At 34.6% G+C, this 25084-nt stretch overlaps 1 pseudogene; it reads right to left on the bottom strand.

Annotated features, from left to right (window-relative positions):
- Positions 1-2077: 2077 nt before the first annotated feature.
- Positions 2078-25084, bottom strand: part of LOC112915571 (cytochrome b5-like) — a 173546-nt pseudogene continuing 150539 nt past the window's right edge.

Below are 25084 nucleotides of genomic sequence, written 5' to 3'. Positions count from 1 at the left end.
AATTAAGTAGATTAATTTCTCAGTGGGATTTATCATCATCAATAAATTAAAGCACAAAGTAAATGGTCAATTTAGTCTAAGAATTAGCCAGCTAGAAGATTTTTACATTGTCAAGCTATCATTGATCACTCAGAATTTAAAAGATGATTAACCTTATCATTCCATTTTCTAGAGATTTTTAAAAATGCATTTTAAAAGCCAGATATATTTCTAAAATATCATACCTATAATAAGTAAGTGATGTAGTGATAGAATGCCAAAAAAAGTTGATGTACAAAAAGGCACATTCTAAGAGTTCAGGAGTAGAAAGAACAGAAGAGGTCTTTTTGGTTTGGTTCTAATGTAGGGAAAAGGGAAAAATAGATGTATTAAAATTGTTTTCATAAGTCAAAGGAAATTAAAATTTCATGTATGATTTCATGCATTTGTGGGATTCAAGAAACAAAAAGATCAACATAGGGGAAGGGGAAAAAAGAGAGGCAAGTAAACTATAAGAGACTTTTAACTATAAAGAATAAACTGAGGATTGAGGAAGGGATGTGGGCAAGAGTTGGGCTACATGGGTGATGGATATTAAAAAGGGCACTTGTGTTGAGCACTGAGTACTATATGAAAGTAATGAATTATTAAATGCTACTCCTGAAACCAGCATCACACTATATATTAACTAACTAGAATTTAAATAAAAATTGAAGATCCAGGGCAGCCCGGGTGGCTTAGCAGTTTAGCGCCACCTTCTGCCCAGGGCCTGGCTCTGGAGACCCGGGATCGAGTCCCACATTGGGCTCCCTTCATGGAGCATGATTCTCCCTCTGCCTGTGTCTCTGCCTCTCTCTCTCTTTCTCTCTCTCTCTCTCTCTCTTTTTTTCTTTTTCTTTTTGGCAAAATAGTAAAATCAAAATCCTCATAATTGATGATGAAGAGTCTGTTAATACAAAATATATATATATATATTAATCTAAAAACCACCTAAGTAGATACAGAATATGCTTTCTATAAGGTATACAGTACCTTAGATGTGCAGTATCCATAAAATTGAACAGGTGTTAAACAGAACATTATTTTTAAAATATCCATCCTACACATTAGAAAGAATAAGTGTAGTTCATTGTATGCTGAGTAAAGAAATAGAGAAGCAAAGAGGTTTTGTTTATCCCCAGGAAAGAAAGATGGAGAATTCCATAAACTGCTTAAAAGAAGGAAGATAAAAGTTTGAAATGTCGAGAGTGTGTTTTATATCACACGTGAGCACTGCATAGCATAGAAGTTTTCAACCACTTTAATTTTGCCCACAAAGAAGGCCAAGACACTTTCTGTATCTGCATAATTTGATAACATCAGGTATTGTGAACTTTTTTAAATGCTTTTATTTATAATATTTGTCTTTAGAATATATTTACATAGGCAAACCTAATCTTAATTCTAAATTCTAAAATCTCTCATGAATAAATAAAAAAAAAATCTTTAAAAAAATTGAAGGTCCAAGAAATTAGTAAAGTCATACTTCTAGTTCTCTCCATTATGTATAAGAAACAATTGTTTATGGCAATACCTAGAAGTTGGTTTCTACTCTATATGATTTTACAAACTTAATTTACTTTCTGTGATATTCATTTAGTGAAGGTACATAAATATAAACACCAAAGTTTGGCCTATTATGTGTATAGTCATACACCTATTTGTGTGACTAAAAAACTAAGGTTGTTATACATAGGGTTATTTTTTTAACTATATATAATCATGGAAACTAAACAGGAATTAACACATTTCATAAAGGCCTAACATTTGGTAAACTTTGCATCTGGCTATGCCAATGAGTCAATAACTAGAGGTTAAAGACTATAAATTCTAGGTACCATCTAGGCACCATCTGACAGACTTTTTCATAAGTGGTACAGCTGCATTTTTCCCAGCAATTCACTTTAACAACAAAAGTAATTTTTAAAGAATTAAATAGTAAGGAATGTTTTGCAATTTTAAAAAATATTAAAATTATTTTTCAGGTGACCGTTTCCTTCTGTCCATTGAAACAGTTAACATCGGCTTCTTTCTCCCTGGTCCAAAGCAGTCTTTTCTTTCATTGGCTTCTGAGAATGTGTTTGTCTTGGACAGTGTAGAGGGGATACATCAGTGCAACCACCAGTGCTGAGGTGGCTGGGATCACCCAATTTGTCCACCACCTGGAATTAGAATCAACAGCAGTAATGAGAGTTTCCAAAGGCTTGCTTATCTTCCATCTGCTATCCAGATGAGTGACTTATATTTTGGACGTTTCTCTAGTGTCTGTAGAAGCCCGACATACTCAGAGTTTTCAGTAGCATCCCCTCCAGTTTGTTCCCTTAAGACTTCTTCCCGCCAGGATGCTCCTCCAAAAGCTTGGTCAAATCGTACATTTTGGATTGGTATGGATCAGCCAAGTGCTTTTGCTATGGTTGTGCTTCTGGATCTCTTCCAGGGTGGGTGTAGTACTTGACAGTCTGGTCCAACTACTCATTTTGGAACAAGCAATCCACAGGCAGTGCAGACACCAGCCCAGCCTGGTGCAGCAGAGCATGCATCTCAGCTAGCTGGGTCCCGGACATTCCCCATGCTGTGGCCCCACACTCAAAGCCCCATTTTCTAGAAATTTTGCTGGCATTTTTAAAGAACAATTTAGCAGAATAGCAGAATATTGACAAGTTTCATTTCAGAATAATTTTTTGAAGAGCAAATATTAAGATATTAATTTCAATTAATTTTATTTCAATTTACTTTATATTGCTTTCTAACATATTCAAGTTAATGATTATTTTGCTTAATTATTAGTGATAGATACAGCATTTGTTTTTGGCATATACTTTGGATTTTGCATAATCCTTAATATAGAAGCAAGCTATATCTTCCTTCCTTCTCTGACTATAATGTAGAATTACATTCCTGGAGTGTTTGATTGTATTGATATTTTCTAGTTCAGTGTTTCCTAATTGTCGTCCTACCATAATACATTTTCACTAGTTCATAATGCAGAGAGAAAAATAAAGATAATGTATATTTTGCATAAAACCTGAATGTGCTTGATTTAAGAAGTATTCTTTATTTTGAGTTTATACTCTCTTAATGCTATAAATTTCCATAGTCCTGTTATTTAGAAATTACAGTAATAATAGGTGATGGTTGGCATTGATTTAATAAGATATACTTATGTGATGAAATAAAATGTCTGCAACACTTCGTCAGACATGTAAGTATTTAATTGTGGAATTTCACCAGTCCTTCAAGCTTAGGGGATTAAGAACTACTAATTCAATTATTATATAGTTCTTTAAAATCCTTGAACAAAGGGAAAAAAATCTAAAAAACTCACTGAAAGGAAATCTGTGTTCATATAGTGATAAAAAATCTATTTGAAAATAAATGTTCAATTCTGATTCTAGTAATTATGGATCTTCATTTTTATCTGTAAGTATCCTAAGGTAGAGTTGGTCCTTTGTACTGATGTGACTTTTTTTTTTAATATTTTACTTATTTGAGAGAGAGAGTGAGCGAGCAAGTGAGCGAGAGAGCACGAGAGGGGGAGGACCAGAGGGAGAAGGAGAAGCAGACTCCCTGCTGAGCAGGCAGCCCCAGCATAATACCCTCGGGGATTAGGGCTCCATCTCCAGACTCTGGGATCATGACCTGAGATGGAGGCAGACGCTTAAACGACTGAGCCACTCAGGTGCCCCCTGATGTAGCTTTTGATCAGATTTCTGGATTTCATTTTATATGGGTCAACTTTGTTTAGAAATTTAAGTGCAATTAATTAAACTAACTATATTTTTCAGTCCATGGCTTACTTTTTTCATTGGTCCTTACAACACTTCCTCTCTCTTTCCTTTCTCTTTTTTCTCTCATACTTCACTTTCATTTTCTCCTCTTTGAAAACTATTTAAATATCTTTAATCTATATATTTTACTTTGAATATGTTCCTCCAAAAGCATATTGTTTTATATCCATATAGTCTTAATTAATGTAAGTATATTATCTTATATTTTTCATTCTATTTCTTTTAAAACTGAGTCTTCTTTTTGTTCATATTGTTACTTGTACATCTAATGTAGCTTCTAGCTGCTGCATATAATTCCATAGTGATTCTTTGGACAATTAACTGATGAGAAGTGCAAAGATATTTACAAAATCCAATAATAACTAGGGTTTCATATTGAAAATATGCAAATGTCTCTTGCAAATCAACTAGAAAAATACACTCTTAGAAAAAAAGATAAAGTAGATTAACACAAAATTTAGAGAAGAGCAAACTTAGAAAACTAGGAGGCTGTGACAAGATGGTACAGAAAATGAGTAATATAAGAAATGCTAATTAAAGCAACATTGAGCTATGACTTTAAATCACCAGACTAGCAAACGTTAGCAAGATGGATACTAGCAACTGGGACATAAAGGCATAAGAACTCTATTGCACTCCTGGTGTTAATAGAGAACAATGTAGCATGACTAATTCATAGAAGTGTAAGTGCAAAACCACCATACTACTTCTGAGGATACATCTAAGGGGAATTGAGGGGACATGCATGGGGATTTTCTTTGTAGAGATGTTCATGGAGTTGAGTTGGAAGGACCCTGGATGTTTCTTATCCGGGTAGAGATAAATAAACCTGAATGCCCATCACTTGGACAGTGGGTAGGTAAAATGTGCAGCATGTGGGTATTCAAAAACCAGCCATCATTAAGGAGTTTAGTGATATTTAACATAGTTTGTATTTTTCTGATTTTAAATTTGAAGTCACTTAAAGTGCTCATGGGCCACTTAAAAAAATAAAAGTGCTGTATGTGGGATTTAAACAAAACAAACAAGTACAAAAACCAAGCTCATAGATACAGAGAACAGGTTGGTGGTTGCCAGAGGTGGGACAGTGTGGGGAGGGTGAAAGGCATAAAGGGGATCAAAAAGTATGAAATTCCAGTTATAAAATAAATAAGTCATGAAGGTATAAAGTACAGTATGGTGACTACAGTTAATAATACTGTATTGTATATTTGAAAGTTGCTAAGATAGTAGTTCTTAGAAGTCATCATCACATACACAAAAATTTTTTTTTGTACTACGTATGGTGATGGATGTTAACTAGATTTATTGTGGTGATCATTTCACAATATATGCAGATACCAAATCATTATGTCGTACACCTGAAAGTAATAAAATGTTATATGTCAATTATACTTTTAAAATGATAAATTATACAATTTTAAGTAATTAATTTAATTAATGTATATAATTATACAATTTAAAAAAAGAAAGAAAATGAAAGTGCACTTTATCAAATTTTTAATGTCTGAAGGCTAGAGAGTAAGGACATGATTGGGGACTCCTGTGATCTCCCCCTATCTTTAAATACTTTCTAAATAAAAAAAATACATGCATAATACTTAATAAAGTCTAATAGTGTTAAAAGTAGTACAACTAAAAATGCAGTCCTCTGTTGCATCTCTTTTAATCCCTGTTGGCAACACTTTCAACTCTTAGCTATTTTAAAATATTTACCTCGATGTTTTAAAATTATGTACTCATACTGTTCTCAGTTTATTATCTTGAGAAATTTATTTAAACTTGAATATGCTATTTCAGTTTTTCCTGTTTCAGAGATTTATAGTATATTGCAACTCCATTTTCAACATATTTGCTCCTCGGCCCTTCTATCCACCACGGTGCCTGGTGTCTCAGAATCTAGCCTCTCTGATTCAACAGATACAGAAAAGGCTGGTTTCTCAGGGTGGTCGGTGGTGGTGTTACACTTATTCATTTAGAGATACGGAGGTAATGGTAGGGACCTCCATACTTAACTGTTCCTTTTTAGACTTTCCACCAATCTTCCTGTTTTCATTCACCCCTCCCCACCTTATTTAATCCTGTCACCTCTGAGTGAGGTGAACTATGAACATCATCATGATCTGTGGAGCAAACTCTTCCAATTATTACCTTTGGAAATCTCTGAGATATAACAGCCACCATTTTGTTAAATGCATTGCTAGACTGTCTACTTTCTTCTTATATTGTATTTTGGGTTTGAAGATATCTCTTACTTTTATTAAATATTGTACATCTATTTCTATTTTTCTCTATTTGTGAGTTTTGGGAGATTATCTATCAAATGATAGAATAGTTTATGTAGAAATTATATATATAGGATTTTTCAAGCATCAGTCTTTATAAGACTATAGAACTTTTCTGGTCAAGGCAATTTTCTAGGACTAGGATTCCTTAGAGAGCACTTTGTATAAATGCTCTCATAGGGTATTATTATTTCACATGTACTTCCTTAGTTCCCTTCACAACATCTCTGAGTATTAAGTGCTGTTACTTTCCTGATTTAATGGATGAAGAAAGAGACTTAGAGGCTTAATCATCTAAGATCACAAAGCCTGTAAGGGGCAGCACTATCATTTGAACTTCTAGCTCTATAGCCCAGTCTCAGCCTTCTGTGCTAGCAAGAGCAAGGATTATTGGTAACTTCTACTTGCAAAACCAGGCCTGCTGGGTGGATTTGATGAGCTACAAGATACATATTTTGTAGCTCTCAAAAAAAGTTAGCTTCTTCTACTTTTGTCTTTATTTTGCCGCTTAACATGGTATTTTATTTTATTTTTGTAAAACATGTGTATCTTGTTTCCTTAAATAGATAACCTTGTTTGGAGAGAAGTTTTTACACACATTTTTCTAGTTGTTATAAAACCAAACCTACCACTTTTTAGCTGAATATAGGATTTAAAGCTCAATAATAACTTTTATAATAAGTAAGTAAATATTTGGAGATCATCTTTTTATATTTAAGATGTTTCTATTAATATGGGTTATTATCCAGGTATTGTTAATATGCTTAAAATATCAGTTTTGGAGAACTTTTTTACATAGCTTGTATTTATTGGTTATTGTTAGAGAGAATTAAAGCAGGTTTGAGTATCATTGTGAAAATCCTGAAATACATTAGATTTATTAGAAAGAAGACTTTCTCTGTAATTCTAAAATGTTAATTAAAATATATTTTTTAAAATAATTTGAAGTAAAGAAATAATAAAATATGCTTGATTGACCTCTTAAGTTTTGGGGATAGAGACATCATTGCCTCACAAAGGCACTCGATTTTGGCTTAGTATTACACCAGATTTCTAGGTCCAGATTACATGCTGAGTTTCTAAATTAATTTCTATGGATATTAAAAGTACAGGGTGGGGAATATAGTCAATGATATTGTAATGACATTACAGTAATGTATAGAATTATTTAGCCAATATATTGTATGCCTGAAGCTAATAAAACGTTGCATATTAATTATACTTCAATAAAAAATTCAGTCTTTTAGCACAGCATTCTTGGCCCTTCAAAATATGGCTCAGTGTCTTTTTTAAAAAAAATATTTTATTTATTATTCATATGAGAGACAGAGAGAGAGAGAGAGGCAGAGACACAGGTAGAGGGAGAGGCAGGCTCCATGCAGGGAGCCCAATGTGGGACTCGATCCCAGGTCTCCAGGATCACACCCTGGACTGATGGTGGTGCTAAACCACTGAGCCACCTGGGCTGCCCCTCACTGTGTCTTTTAAATTATTTTTCTACATTTTTCCCTACTATTATCTTGGCTCATTACTCTCCAAACATGTCCTCTGCTTTCTTTCTGGTTCTGCTCATGTTGATCCTTCTATTTGCTAAAATCGTGTACATCTATTTTTCCAGATTTTTCTCAAATTATATCTTCTCAGTGAGGACTTTCTTAATCCTTTTACCTATTTTCTTGTATTCCAACAATTCAGGTGGAATCGATATAACAATTTTTGTATCAATGTTCCAATATTATTCTGTTATGTATTATACCAGTATTATTCTGAGACGTATTCTATTTCTTCCTTTCACCTCCCAAACTCCTCCTACTCATGCTCCCAGACTCTTGAAGCAAGAGTTGAATATAATTAATCCTATTGGTCTTTGTATTATAATAATAATAGTAACTTTTATAATAATAACAAGAACAACATAATAGTGATATTGTTGAGTGTTTACTAGAGGTAGATGCTGTAGTTTGTGCTGCAATATTGTATTTCTTTAGCTTATACAGTGACATAGGTAATATATTTACCCTATTTTTTAAAAAGATTTTCTTTATTTATTCATGATAGACACACACACACACAGAGGCAGAGACACAGGCAGAGGGAGAAGCAGGCTCCATGCAGGGAACCTGACATGGGACTCGATCCCGGGACTCCAGGATCATGCCCTGGGCCGAAGGCAGGTACTAAACCGCTGAGCCACCCAGGGATCCCCTACCCTACTTTTTAAAAAGATTTTATTTATTTATTCATAAGACACACACACACACACACACACACACTCACACACACACACAAACACAGGCAGAGGGAGAAGCAGGCTCCATGCAGGGAACCCAATGTGGGACTCGATCCCAGGACTCCAGGATCACACCCTGGGGGAAAGGCAGGTGCCAAACCACTGAGCCACCCAGGGATCCCCTATTACCCTATTTTATAGTTGGGGAAACTCACACTTTAGAGAAGTTGCTTGCCCAGGACCACACAGCTAGTGAGAGGTGGGGCCAGGACTTGACTCCAAGCGTTAAGATTCCAGAGCACATATTTTGAATCACCACACAGTAATTTCTTTAGTTCTGTTGCCAATAGTAGAAGTTCAATAATTTTTTAAGTTGATTTTTTGTTTCCAAAGAAGCATACATTTACATATCAAAATTTGATGCAACACGGTTAGTCTATTTCACATATGTGCTCTCTTCGGAAACATGCATCCTAAAGGATATTCAAAGTATAATACTTTCTATGGAATATCCCTTTTATAAGTATGGATATAAGCACTCTGTAGTATAGAAGATTAGACAATATGGTTTGAAAGACAAGGGACTGAAATCATTCGACTATCATACCACTTGAAGAAATGACTTTTCACATCTAAGTTAAAAACTTTTCCCATTATAAAGCATTATTCTTAGAAATTATCAATGATGCATATTCTTATTTATTACTGGCTGTTTCTTGAATTATCTTTTACTGAATAATACAAGCTTTTTTCCTTACCTATTTACTCCAGACCAGGGAGGGCAAATATATTTTATCTCATGGATCACCTGTGTTTGTTCATTTAATAGTAGCTATCTGGAACACTAAGTTAAGAAAGAATCCGAGTCTTTGCCCAGGTCCTCGGGAAAGAGTATATTGTCATCAGTTAGAAATATCTGATATAAACATAGGACTGGTACAAATAGTACCATGCCTGCCACACACTGGCCATTCCTTTATAGGCTTTTAGTGCTTTATAGACATATGCTGTTGTGTAAATGAATTTTGGTATTAAGTAAAACATAACAGAATAAGGAAGTACTTGGGATACAAATAGTTATTTGTTCTGAGCAAGGTATTTTGGAATAGATCACTTTTAGTGTTAATTAATAATGTATGTGATATATAGATTTTTAGCATTATCTCTGCTAATGTCTCTGTTATCATGATATTATGACCTATACATTCCTATTATATATATCTTGGCACTATTTTCTTATCTTTTTATTAGGCACTGTTACTGGAGAACTTTCAACTACTCTGGGTAATGCCAAAGATACATTTCACTAAAACAGTAATTATGCTTCTGGACCTTTGCCTGGTAAAATGGAAAAGATATAAAATATGTGGTAAGTTTATTAAATTATTATCCAGCTTTTTTTTTCCCCTCAGATTTTTTTCTTTTATGTTTACAGAATAGTCAGTAAAGGTATTGGATTAGAATGATGACAGTGAATGTTTTTAAATAATCTTCCTTGCTGTTTCCTGGCTCCCTTCAAGTCATAATTCTGAAGCTTGATTGGTTTTTCCTACTTTACATCTAATAGTAGTTACGCTTAAAGTCATTTCATACGTACAGACTTTGTTTTTTGTTAAGGACATTGTCCATGTTTTGAATCTTTTGTTTTTGGTTTTATTTAAATTATATAAGAATTTCAACCTGAATATAAAGACAAATGATTACCTCTAATTTGAGGGAGTATTATGTATGTTGTTTATGCCTATTAAAGGTTAAATCTTATTTTCAAACGATAGAGCTAATTTGGATTTTGTTGGAAATATATCTAAATTTTTCTTCAAGTCACTCATTACATGTTTCTCTGTCTGGAAATTTTCATCCACATTAACAAACATCTTTACTTATTTTAATCCTATTGGCCGAGATTTCTATATGAAGTTCTAATAAGTGGCAAACACCTTTAGAAATATTTGGCATCTAAATGTCAACACGACTTTAACACACTGAGATGAAACAGTATTCCTTGTGATATGGGTTTGGTTTTTCCCTAGGGGAATAAAAATTTCAATAAGCATTCTCTCACTGATAACTTTAATCTTCATCCTACATTTGACTTTACATAAGTATAAAATTATATATATGAAATTAACTTTGTAATAAAAATGCTATTCTCACTGTAATCAGTATTCTTAGCTACAGGCACTTGGACTCACTCTAGCCAGTTTAAACAGAAAAGGATTTATGCAGGGTTGTCAGGGACCTCATGGGATCACTGAGGAAGCTGAAGGAACAAACTTGAAAGAACTAAACTGCTAAGGGAACCTACCGGAATATTCTACAGGTCAAATGCCCCAGGTTTTTTAATAGATAAATTATAAGGGCGGAAAGGGGAAAAGGAGGAACAATAGATTAAAAAAGACTTAAAAGGCACAGCAAATTTTTAAAAAGGGGGCCAAGATTAAACTATGATGTCTAGGGATACATACTATTAAAAGCTAAATTGAGACATACTAAAAATTTTAAGAATTTATTTGATCAAAACTCCATTCCAATTGGGCACTGCTTAACTGGAAGCAATTAGAGCAATCCATCAATAGGTGATGGATTGAGAGTTTTATAGAGAAAAGGTGGAAGCAAAGTAAGGAAATTATTCAATAGCTGGTTGGTTGTGATTGGTTGTACTTAGGTTTTAATTTCATGAGTGTCATGAGGCACTTACAGACTTAGGCATTTTGGTTTGCCTACTTTCATAGGCCTTGGCATTTAAGTCATTTTGATCTGATGGTCTCCTTGTTTAATTAATTTAACAATATGTAGGTGATAAAAATATTATATATTTTTAATAAGCATAAACAATGTACATAATACATAATAAAATATATTTTAAAAATAAAACAGAAGGAAGTAATTTTATAAATGTCAGGATAGTGGTTTTATTTGGGGAGAAAATGAACTTGTGATCAGGGGTTATATGGAGGAGCTTCTGGGTGGTTTGCAAAATTCTACTTTATGATCTTTATGATCTGGGTGGTAGTTATAAGTGAGTTTATCTTAAAATGTTATTCATTTTTTCATATCTGTATATAATTTTAAAATAAAAAAGTCAAAAATATAATTAAAAATAAAAAACATGTTGGTAGTATCAGCTTCCTAGGAAACAAGATCTGGGGCTAGGTGAATAGCATGTCATTGCTTCTAAGCCCCCTCCACTGACAGAGCAAGGATACTTATGTGTGTGCACTAACCTGTGTATGTACACATAAAATATTTATTTGTGTAACCATCTATTCCTATAGTAAGCTAAACACCAGATCCTGCCGTTGTCTCAGGCTCTAATCCATTGCCACATGGATATTCTAGACTCTTTGCTTATCTCTAATTTACCATTCTAAATGGAGCCAGGTTTCCCTGACTCATTCATTTCCAAAGTTACTTCAGTTGGCCTCTTCTTTCCTCTTTCAGTGAGTTTTTTTTTCGCACATTTGTAATACAGTGAGGTTCTTCGGTCACAATCAGCATTCTATTCTGGAACCGCCTGACTTCCTAAATGATTTTTCAAAAAAATTGTGTATATTAAGGTTCACTTTTTATGCTGAATAGTTTAAATAGGTTTAACAAATACTTAGTATCTTGTATTCGCCATTACCATGTCATACTGAATAGTTTCACCTAATTAATGCTCCTCACCCACTTGAACCTCTGGCAACCGCTGATATGGTTATCATCTCTGTAATTTTGTTTTTCCCATGTTGTCACATAAATAAAATCATAATATGTGTAGCTTTTTCGGACTGGCTTCTTTCAAATAGCAATACACGTTTAAGATTCATCCATGACTTTTCATGACTTATTAGCTCTTTTTTAAAAAAATTACTCAGTAATATTCTATTGTATATATGGACCAGACTTTTTCTTACATTCACTTAGTGAAAAGCATCTTGGTTACCTACAAGTTTCAGTAATTATGAAATAAACTGATATAAACATTTGTGTGCACATTTTTGAGTGGATGTGTTTTCAGATCAGTTAAGTAAGTAACCAGGTATGTTATTGCTGGATTGTGTGGTAATACTGTGTTTAGCTTTTTAAAAAATTGTTTAGCTGTAATTGGCATAGAACGTTATATTTGTTTCAGGTTTACAATATAATGATATCTGTATATATTGTGAAATGGTCACCACAATAAGTCTAGTTAACATCCATCACCATACATAGTTACAAAAAAATTTTGTGTATGTGATAAGGACTTCTAAGATTTACTTTCTTAGCAACTTTCAAATATACGCTACAGTATTATTAACTATATTCACCACACTGTACATTATATCCCCATAACTTATTTATTTTATAGCGAGACATTTGCATTTTTAACCCCCTTCACCCATTTTACTCAACCCCCACCCCTGCCTCTAGTGACCACTGATCTGTTCTCTGCATCTCTGAGCTAATTTTTTTGGTGGAGGGATTTCCACATATAAGTGAAATAATATGGTATTTATCTTTCTCTGTCTGACTATTTCACTTAGCATAATGCCCTCAAGGTCCATCTATGTTGTCACAAATGGCAAGATTTCATTCTTTTTTTATGGCTGAATAATATTTCAGTGTGTGTGTGTGTGTGTGTGTGTGTGTGTGTGTGTGTATGTACACCATATTCTCTGTATTCATCAGTGGATACTTAGATTGCTTCCCTAATATGGCCCTTGTTCATAATGAACATAGGAGAGCATGTATCTTTTTGAGTTAGTGTTTTCATTTTCTCTGATTATCAAGTGGAATTGCTTGATCATGTGGTAGTTCTATTTTTCATTTTCTAAAAAGATTTATATATATAAATATATATAAATAATATAAATATAATATAATATAAATATAAATATAATATAAATATAAATATAAATATATATAAAGGGCAGCAAGAGGGAGAGAGAATTTTTAGTGGACTCTGTGCTGTGTAAGGAGCCTGACACAGGATGACCTCACAGCCCTGAAATCACAACCTAAGCTGAAACCAAGAGTTGGATGCTTAACCGACTGCAGCACCCAGTCACTCTGTTTTTTTTATTTTTTTGAGGGATTTACATATTGTTTTCTGTAGTGGCCACACCAAATTATAAAATTACCACCAGTCCAGGAGGGTTCCTTTTCCTCCACATTCTCATCAATACTTGTTATTTCTTGCCTTTGTGATATTAGCCATTCTAACAGGTGTGAAGTGATATCTCATTGCAGTTTGGTTTTCCTTTCCCTTACATTTAGTAATGTTGAGCACCTTTTCATATACTATATGTCTTCTTTGGAAAATTGTCTATTCAGATCCTCCGCCATGTTTGAATCAGACTGTTTTCTTTGTGATAAAGTTGCTACGTTCAGCTTTGTAAGATACTGCCAAACTGTCTTCCAAAGAGGCTATCCCATTTTATATTCCCACTAACAACAAATGAAATTCCCTGTTGCTCTGCATCCTTGCAGTATTTGGTATGGTCACTTTTTTAAGATTCCAGCTTCTAATAGAGTATTAGTGGTATATTATTGTTGCTTTAGTTTGTAATTCTCTAATGAGAAATGGTGTTGAGCATCTTTTCATATGCCTATTTGCCATCTGTTTATTTTCTCTGGTGAACTCTTTTGTCTATTTTTTAATTGGGTTGTTTGTTTTCTTATTGTTGAGTTTTAAGTCTCTTTCTTAGCTTTAAAGATTTCTTAACAAGAAGCCTGAATTCAGGAAGGGTAAAAAGAGAAGTAAATGAACGGGAAGTTGAGGATCTAGCAAACATATTTTTGAGTAGTTGCTTTTGTTTGCTTGTATGTATCTTAAGAATCAAACACAGGAAAGAGTACCCTGGAGCAGAATAGAAGATGTTGGAAAACAAGAGGTAGGGACAGCTCTAGACCCTGCTTTCAAATCATAGTTTATTTATTGTACCTTTCATGGTGCCCCAGAAGTGGGACAGTGAGTTTGGGAGTCAGTGTTGGAAGAGCACCCTCTCTTTCTGAGGCTGTAAGAGAAGTGAATAACAAAGCAAAGTTATCAAATAGAGAACCTGATAATGAAAGTGTAAGTGAACCAACGTGAGTCTGCTCCTTGGTGAGTCCCAGATACACCCCGTGGAATTGTCCCACAAAGGCAACTCTATTTGTAGCAAATAGGGGAGATCCCTGGGAATAGCGTCCAAGGCCTTGACTCCTGAAGGAAAATGAATGGGTACCTTTTGTTTAGGGTTAAGATGAATATTTAGATAGGGAAGCCTTGTCATCGTATATAGAGGCAGCTTAATGTCACACATGTGCCTTAAGGCTTAGATGTACAATGCATGCTATGTAAATGAGACTGAGGCTCCTCCTTGGGCAGAGATTAATATTATAATGAGCTAAAGGTAATTTCTGGCCATTCTGGGGGATCACTTCATGGTCCATCTGCACAGGCATAATTTGGGGGTTTAGCTCAAATGGTCTGGGTGGTCTGGACCAGAGGGAGGTCTTGCCAGGGCATTCATTTTCACCTGACGGGTGGTTTCAGATGTCACTTGTCTGAATTAAGGAGTAAACCAGAAAGAAGAGCTTAAGGAAAAATATAAGACAAAGGTAAGTTAGTACAAGCAGGTGGGCAGTAAAGGTCAGGTCTTGGGGTCTAGCTGGAGCAAAGGTAGCTGAGGAGGAAACGCTTCTTGGAGGACCTAGATAAATAACCACTATGATCTGAGGTTGCTGATGACAGGAAATTAAGGCAGAACTTGGGTAAAAACATCTGGTTTCGATCCCTGCTGCTTCCACCAGTTATCAGTATTAGCAACCACTTCAGCCTCCCAACCCCTAGAACAGCAGAGCTTCTGAAAACTTTTCCGAGTCATAGGGATTTCTTGCCTTAATCAAGCAATCAGGTAAAGTTGTAGCAAACATTATTTCCAAACCTGTTCTAACAGTTTATTTCTCCCTCTCCTCCTCCTCCTCTTCCTCTTCTTCCTCTTCCTCCTTCTTCTTTTAATTCTGACAAAAATGAAGGTCTGCTCTTTCTCTCTTGAAAACCCAGAAAGGGCTCTTTACCTTTTTGGATCTGTGACCTATACTAACTTCTATGCTTAGCCAAAAACAATAGAGCTTAGGTAATTTTTAAAATGTTTTTAAGTAATGATGGAGATAAAAGTATTGATATAAAGTATTTTTTTAAAAGATTTTATTTATTCACGAGAGACAGAGACAGAGAGAGAGAGAGAGAGAGAGAGAGAGAGAGAGGCAGAGACACAGGCAGAGGGAGAAGCAGGCTCCATGCAGGGAGCCTGATGTGGGATTCGGCCCTGGGACTCCAGTATCACGCTTTGGGCAGAAGGCAGGCGCTAAACCACTGAGCCACCCAGGGATCCCGATATAAAGTATTTTTTAAGAAAAATATTCTTATGTTAGGTAAGAAACACAGTGTAATGTTGATAAAGAATATAGTCCGTCTAAATTTTATTTGGGGGGGATAAATAATAATAATATGTATTTATAACCTGTCTTAAATTCTGATTTATTTTGTCCTTTAACTCTAAAATTTGATATGCTATATTCCTTATTGCATTTGCATGCAGCATGATGTCTATTACCTATAATTCAAATGTGCTTTATATGAAGAAAAATGCCTATGGCAATAATGTTCCTATTATCCTAGGCAATAATAGCACTTAATAAAAGTGTTTTATTCCTGAATCTTAGCTTAATTTTATGACTTTTAACCTTTCATACTATCAGTTTTTTTCATCTTAAAAATGAAATTATTGGGGTGCCTCTGGGTGGCTCAGTCAGTTAAGCATCTACCTTTGGCTCAGGTAATGATATCAGGGTCCTGGGATCAAGCCCTAGGTCTGGCTCTCTGCTCAGTAGGGACTCTGCTTCTCCCTCTCCCTCTGCACCTCCTCCCTCCCCTGCTTGGTCTTTCTCTCTCTCAAATAAATAAATAAAATCTTTAAAAAATGAAGTAATTATCTACCTGTCTCCTATATACAATAATATTGGGTATGAAATAGTATTATGGGAAGTGCTTATTTCTTTTTGAGAGAAAAAAACTGACATTTTTAATGATAGTCTATATAAGGGCTATGATTTGAGTTACAGACTTTCAGGTCCATAGTAGAGTAAGATGGCATTTTTACTCAAATTCTCCCACATGTTTTATGGCAGGAAATCAAATCCTGAGATGATTTCTGCCTTGTTAGAGAATTCTATTGAAATTAATTTAATGGGGAAATTTTTATAAAATTTTATGTTTTCTAAGTAATTTTCATTGGATAGTATAAAAGTCCTTATGTTTCAGATCTCAAAAATATTTTAGAAAATATGAAGTATACCATGTTGATATAAAAAAATAAAAGGGCATTTCTAGTTTCCATTGTGTCAAGTGGGTGACCTTTTGAATCTGAACCAAAACAAATTGGCAATGACAGCTTCAGATTTTCACTGATCTCTCTTGAAAAACATTATTGCAAATTGTATCTTAGCAGAAGTGCTTTTAAAAAAATAATGAATTATTCATGAAAAATCACATAATCTCATAGTGCACCTGCTGAGAAGGTTTTGCATTACCTATTAAAGTGTATGCAAAAGCTGTGCAATTAAACCTTCAATATCAGATTTATTTTGCTTTGCTAATACCCTGTAATGCATCATAGGAAGGGCAATGACAAACATGTATTTGAATTCATAGATCATTAAAAAAATAATTAGGGCTTGAAAAGGTCACAAAAAAGATCAAAGCAAGACTTGTTGTGGCATTTAACCAGAGGTTGAAATGGTGAGGGATATACCTTCTCCTTTTGATACAGGTCCATTGCATTTGTACTCTTACTATTATTTAGAATTAGTTTATACTCTGCACCCACATTTTACAGAACTTGCACTGATGATAGCCTATGGAAGCAATCACAGAAGACAGGCCCCCACATTGTCTATTCATGAGAAATCTGGTGCTAGTGGTATCTCATTACTTGATTAAAAAGAAGATCTCATGACCAGGAGTTTTAAAACTCAACAACTTTATACAGAAGACTTGAGTACCCTTAAAAGACCTTTCAGCTTAGAGATTAAAGCAGTTAAAATGCAGGTGAAGTTGAACTATAGAATATATTCCCACAAAAAATATCTCATCTATAAATATACTTATTTTTTGCATTAGGTAATATATAGACTCAAAAATTGCATATTTCTTTTATCTATTAGACTTGTGTAACAAAATCATTTCTCTGGTGCTTATCTCTATAATTATATTTTAAAATATGGATTCTGTTTTATTTGCATTATAGACATTCACTTTTTCATTCTTTCATTTATTCAGTTTTAATAATTTCTTCTCTTATTCAATAAGCATTTATTGTGTACAAATTATGTGTTAATTATTGTGCTAGGTTCTAGTGGTGCAGAGATGAAAGTGGGTCCCTGCCTGAAATTCGAGGTTAGTGGAAGAGATAGATATGTAAATTTACAGTTATATTGTAGTTGGGTAAATGTTATGATTGATTTGTGCCCAAAATGCTTTGAGAACTAAAAGTGAGACACCTAACACCTCTAGATGTTGAAGGAATGCCAATAAAGACTCCCCGGAGAAAGTTGCACTTTAGGATATCTTGAAAGGTGAGAATGAGTTAGCGACATGCTAAGGAGGTATTTTAAGGAGAGGTACAACATGTATAGAGGCAAGACACAGCATTTCACCTTCAGGAAACTGCCGGCAGGGTGTGAGTGTCGTTATGGTGGGAGATATGATTGGTGGTCAGGTCATGTAGTATCTAGTACTCTTGGACTTTGTCCTGTGGCAGCAGGCAGCCACTGGAGGGCTTCCAACTGGCAGAAAATGATCAGAATTGCCATCTTAAAAGTTTATTCTAGTGCAAGTAGCAGGTTAGATTGGAGCAGAGACCAAAGGTAGGAAAATTATTCACCTAGTCAGAGTTTGACGTAATAACTGATCTAATTATATCAACAGTAGGAAGGATAATGAGGAGGGAACATATCTGAAACTTATTTAAAAGCAGAACTAACAGGACATGATGACAAACTGGATTTGTAGGAGAGAGGATCCTAAAATGACAGATACTTGGCAAGATAGGTGATGATTTCTTTCAAGATGGGATCTACAGAAAGAGGAACAGGCAATAGCTGAGCCTTGCCAAATTTTAGTCAACAGCTGTACCATAAGATAACAGCTAATTATATCAGCAAATTACAGAAGGGAAAGAAAATTGTATTTCGAGGAGATCTGGATTTTATTTCTAGTTCTTGAAGGAGCTTAATGCATAAACTTGTAGGCCGCTTAAATGCTCTGAGCCTCAATTTACTTTCAGGCGTAAAAAGTAGGAGGTTGTATTACATGGTCTATAGAAATATTTCAACACTAGAATTTTGATTATGGAAAATTTCCGTATCAACAGTCTCAATTAAATACACCTTTGCTGCTAAATAGCCATCCAGAAAACAATGGCCTGTGATAAATTTTAGGAGCCAGGAGGAGAGGGCTAAAGAGTATGTGGCTCTCCACGGTAGTCTTTCCTTTTACAGACTTTAAGCAGATTTTTAATTTACCAGTGTTTTATAGAAAAGGCTGATGTTTTCATCTTTATCCCTTAAGAATGCAATGTTACAATAGTGCTTTACCAAATTTTAATTAAACAATTTTTTTTTAATTTATTTATGATAGTCACACAGAGAGAGAGAGAGAGAGGCAGAGACACAGGCGGAGGGAGAAGCAGGCTCCATGCACCGGGAGCCTGATGTGGGATTCGATCCCGGGTCTCCAGGATCGCGCCCTGGGCCAAAGGCAGGCGCCAAACCGCTGCGCCACCCAGGGATCCCTTAATTAAACAATTAATTTAGAAATAATAATTTAGAAGTAATAGCTAGACATATTTCTTATGACTACATTAAAAGAAAAATTAAAATATCTTTAACTTATATGCCTATATTAAACTTTTAGAGAAAATAACTCTAGTTATTAGTATAAACATACAAAGCCCTAATATCTAAGTGTGAGTATATTTTATTATTCTTAATTTATCACTTCTCATTCATTAGGATTTAGGTATACTTTTTTCTGGGCAAACTTTTCTGACCACCCCTTCCAATCTTCCCTTTCCTGACATCCAGGTCCACAGCCTCCATGTGCCCTATATTCTATTTGTAACACGTTACTCACGTGCTTTAACTTCTTTTGGCCACTGACATTACTAGACTGTGAGCTCCCTTGAAGGCAGCAACTTTATCTCCTTTATCTCTATTTACCCAAAACCCAATATTCTATCTTGGCATATAATGAATGCTCACTACATATTGGCCAAGTGAGTGAATGAATAAGTGAATGAATGGATCTTCCTAGGAAGATATAGAGCATATGTTCTCATTTCACCTCCTTTGTCAGAGAAAGATTCTTCTTCATCAGCCCTGAGAAGGCTTCCTGGAATCTTTATATTGACCACAGTTAGTTGTTCCTGTTCTTCAGTTCCAGCTAACTAGAAATTTAATTGTGTCACTAAGTTTCTCAACTAAGAAAAGGAATCAAATTAATGTGATTAAAGTTACATCTCTATAAACCAGGTAATATTACTGATCTGTACATAATAGAACCCACGATGACAGATTTTTCTTATATTTCTGAGGTTCCTAGTTAATGGAATTTACAAAATATACATACGTTATCAAATTATTTTTGATTGATATTATCTTCCAGTTCTTTGTAACCAGTTTTCAAAGTTGTAGTTAATTTCAATATTGGAGTACACATGGCACATCAAAGTAAAACAATTGAGTTATTAAGTAGATTTAATAATGACCCATCTCTTTCCTTCTTTTTATTGTATTGCCACTATGTTAGTCCAGGTCCTTATTAACCTCTATCTCCATCATTACAGTAGTTTCACTACTGAATGCATTGCTTTCTGTGTTGTCTGTACAAATTCTGTTCTTCCTACTTACTGCTAGAATGATCTTTGCATAGAGAAGACCCAGCATGTAGTATCTCTGTTCAAACCCATTGCTCTTCCAGGTACTTAGAAAATAACGTCAACAGCTTGGTATACAAAGAAAATCAGGTCTGCACTAGGATTCAAACTCAATTTATCTTTATAGCCCCTTCTTTTGTTATGTATCATAAAATCAGTTAAATTTGAATCTCTGAATTACTTAAGCATGGGCAACATTTTACTCATGGCCCATGAGTGAATTTTTATTTACTCTTTTTATTTTAGCTTGGCATTTTCTTCCCTTCCACTCTGTCAAAATACAAGTCTCCTTTCAATGAATGCCACATTACCTAAAAAATGTTCTTTGACTGACTTCTGATTCCTTTATTAAGCTTCTCTTATTCCTTCAGTAAAATATTATCTCATCCTTGTTGGTGTTTTCGTGGTGCTTGAATATACACGATGAGCTAATCATTCTGTTACAGTGCAAATAACTATACACACGTAAGTCCCTTAAGTAATAGGGTTTGAGCTCTCTGAGAAGTGACCTCTGCCTTGATGACTTTTGGATGCATAATGGCATCAAGAGGCGACATAAAAACACAGATCCTGGGGTGGAGGCAGGGCCTTTTGGGCTACCTTTCATGATGTAAGACTTCAAGGTCAGAAAATCAGAAAACAGTATTGTTTGTTTTTTCCTGGGTGTGTGTGTGTGTGTGTGTTTTAAATGATTTTATTGATTTATTCGTGAGAGACACAGAGGGAGGCAGAGACACAGGTAGAGGGAGGAGCAGGCTTTATGCCAGGAGCCTGATGCAGGACTCGATCCTGGGACTCCAGAATCACGCCCTAGGCTGAAGGCAGGTGCTAAACCGCTGAGCCACCCAGGGATCACATTCTTCAGGGAGTGTTTGAATCAGTCGGTCATATACTGTGAATTCATCAGAAAGTTTTATAAGTTGCAGGGCTAACATTAATTTTATATCTATATCTATATCTATATCTATCTATCTATCTATCTATCTATCTATCTATCTATCTATCATCTCCTATAACTGGGACATTACCTTCTAGATGTAAAGGAAATTACAAATAAAATTAATAATTATAAAGATACTCTAAAAAATAGGAGCAAAAGATTTGTGATGGCTTAGGAAAATGTTTCATTCATCCTAGGGAAGAGCTTGAAAGAAGTGATTTACTCTATTGAATATAACTATTTAGTAGCTGAACAGTTTTTCTGGGGAAAGCAAAGTTTGCATCATTTGGGTATGTGGACCATGATAGACACAAACTTTTTATTTTGCTAATTTTTTTTTTCTAGATTTTGCAGCTTTTCTATTTTAATAAGACAATGATCTCAGGCACATTATAGTAATATTGGTAGCTGCTTAATTCGCTCTTTGCATCAATCAGTTGACTTAAGTTGAAGTTGAAAGGCATATTTGTTAAAGTGACTGAATTTTAGAGACAGCCTGGGCTTCTCCTTCAAGGCTGGAGGTTACTCTGGTCTCATTTGTAAATATGTTTACAGAAATCTTGAAAGTTTGCCACTTTTGAAGATGACTATTTTTATCTCTTTCGTATTGAGTCTTCTTTTGTATCTCAGAAGGTAATCCTCAATTCTTGGTTGACCCTCTGATGCTTGTAGATCATTGTTCTCTTTTCATACCTTCATGGCCCATGACCTATCAGTGTGTCTTATACACCATGGATACTTAAGAATTTGATTAAAAGATACTAATAGTAGGTTTATATTTTGAAGTGATGAAATAATTACATATAGATAAAAATAAGTATAAAACAAAAAAACGAAAAAAAAAAAAACCCGTACTGTTACTTAAACTAACTATATATGGCTTTTTTCTTAAAAAAGATGGAGTTCCAGAGTAGACCCAGGAATAGTTTCCAGCACATTCCTTTCTGCCATACATCTCACAAAGTTATTTTGCAATTTAGTAGAAAACTCCTGACTGTTGGAAAGGTTTCTTTAACCTTCCCTTACTAACCTGATTCATTCTAAATCAGCATGAATTTGTTTACCCTCATTTGTAACAACCTCATTGCGTGTACCTCTCATATTATCATGAGCTTTTTGAGACTCTGTTAAGGGACTTTTGAAATTGAGGTAGGAAGACAGCTTTTCTCTTTTGAGGCTTTAAAATGATATAAATATTGCTGATTGCTTAAAATTAGTTAACATTTAATAAATTGGACTTTGTTTTATAGCTTGGTCAGGAATATCAGCAGTAACTCATAAAATAAAATTGAGAAAACCCCTTGAGGCATTTAATAATGTATCTGTATCATAAAATATAGACTAATGAAATAATAACAAATAAACAAAAAAACCCTTACATCAAGTAACGTTTGCATATAGTGGAACAAAACCATCCTCTCTTGCTTGGTACATATCAGAGCTGTGTGTTGATTCATTTGGAACAGACATTTTTGAGGCTTAGGCTCCTGATAGAGAATGCCCTTCTTTTCCTCTTACCTACAGGTTGCTGTTCTGAAGTCCTCAGAATTGTCATGACAGGGCCTAGAACAGATGGTCCCTTAGACAGACTAATCCTATGTTATTTAATCCTAAAAGGAAAACTGTCAACTGTTTCAGGGAAAACAGAGCTCGAAACTGAAGAATTGATGAGTAAACATGAAATTGATATTGAAATATTTAGTTTGAAATATATTTTAATTTTTAAGTCTAAACACACATTGTTAACTGATTTGCAATCCTAAACCACTGTTTGGATTTAAGAATAAGTTCTCTGGAAATTGCTGGGAAGAAAACTTCCTTAGGAGGCTTTTCACTAACAATTTTTAAATGACCACACCATCCCCACAAAAAAGGATTATAATACTAGTTTCAGTTATTGTTTGTTAGTGCTTTTGAGCAAAGGGTGAAAAGAAGTAACCTTTTCAGAAATTTAATAAATGCATTTGAAGCCTATGGCATTTTCATAGAATTTGACATACAGTGGGTTCATCTTGGGTTTCTCTAAGCAAGTTTAACTGCTTATTGAAAGGGAGAATTTCACTATACTCATCATGTTATAGCAAGATTCCACTATGAAATACTTTTACTCTTTGCAAATAGATATTCTGCTTTTCATTAAAATTTCTTTTTTAATATCATAAAATTTATAATACAAGGAATATACGTCCCCTGTGGAAAATGCAAATGGTATAAATATTTATAAGGTAGGAAATAGATTTCTTCCAGTCCTACTTCCCAGGAATGATTACCATTGCCAATTAGATGAATTGCCATTCACCTTTCTCTCCTACATATGTAATATATGTGTGCTTACACTCACATAATTTTTTCCACTAAAATATGGTGGTGGCGGAAACACTGTTTTGAATTTGGCATATCAAAAGTTTTAAATCAATTAAACAGAAAGCTAGATTTCAATCTATAGCCAAAACAAACAAGCAAAACCTGTATTATTATCTAAGGGTTTGTCTTAAGGAAGAAAATGAAAAAAAAAAAAAAACGAAAAAGAAAATGAAAATGAAAAAATACTTTTTTGGTTCTATTTCATATTAAGAAAATTTCTGGGGCATCTGGGTGGCTCAGTTGGTTAGGCATCTATCTTCAGCTCAGGTCATGATCCCAGGGTCCTGGGATCAAGCCCTGAGTTGGGCTCTCTGCCCAGCAGGAAGTCTGCTTCTTCCTCTCCCTGTGCCCCTCCTGCTGCTAGCATGCTCTCTCTTTCTCAAATAAATAAATAAATCCTTTTTTTAAAAGAAAATTTCCTATAGAGGCCAGTGAGACAATGAAAAAATATTAGAGTAAATATTTTTAATCTAATTTATTCAACTAATAAAATTAAATCATATTATATGTGAAGCATTATGCTAGGTTTTATGTGTTCAGGAATAAAAGGCATGATCTGGGCCTTAAGCAGCTAATCATCTAATAAGATAGATAGAAAAGGAAAAAAAATCCAACTATTACAGTAGAGTACTAAGTAGGGAGCCATGGAAACACAGAAGCAGGGCATCCAAACCAGTAGAGATAAGTAAGGAATTCTTACTAAAGTTCAAATATTTTCAGCTTTGAGTGTTTGTAGGTACTCTAGAAACTGTTTAGTATAGTAGTTAGGATTGCTTTCTTATTTCTAAGCTATATGTACTGAGGTGACCACTCTTAGTCTCAGTTTTCTCATCTATAAAGCAGAAATAATGACGATACTTGCTTAGAATTATTGTGAATACATGAATCCATATATTTAAACATTTGAAACAGTGCCTATACTAAGAAGTAATTGCATGATGAGTACTTAATAGATAGTATTCACTATTTGAAGGTTAGCCATTAGGCAGTCACATATGTAAGTCTGCTGCTTAAGAGGAAGATGGGGATCTAAGATGGTTATATAGTTTGGGGGTCATCAGCGTTTGTATGCCAGATGAAACCAAGGATGTGATTGAAGTCAACCACACAGAATAGCTAGCATAAGAAGAATGGGAAGAGCCAAAGTTAGCACAGACTTACAGAGATATGGGTAAAGAAGATGGACCCTAGAAAAATTCTGTTGAAAAGTGGCCTGAAATGCAGGATGAAAGTCAGAAAATAGTTGGGTTCATAAAAATCAGGGAAGAGGAGAGTTTCAAGCAGTAGTTACTAACGTCAGATATGACAGAAATATCAAATTGTGTACAGAAGAACATCTCACTTTATTTTGGAAACTAGGAGGTCGTTAGTAAGCAGCACTTTTGGAAATGGGTTGGAAGCAGGTGGTCATGGGTTGAGGATGAAAGCAATTCTCGGAAAATTACTAGTAGAATGATTTGAGAATCCTGACGACAGAAAGTAAGAGGAAAAGAGTCAGCTGTAAGTCAGAGAAAAGT

The sequence above is a fragment of the Vulpes vulpes genome, chromosome 14 (assembly GCF_048418805.1).
Source record: "Vulpes vulpes isolate BD-2025 chromosome 14, VulVul3, whole genome shotgun sequence".
In the NCBI taxonomy this organism is placed as follows: Eukaryota; Metazoa; Chordata; class Mammalia; order Carnivora; family Canidae; genus Vulpes; species Vulpes vulpes.
Note: the sequence above shows the minus strand (reverse complement) of the source record. Positions and strands in the feature narration are given on the sequence as shown.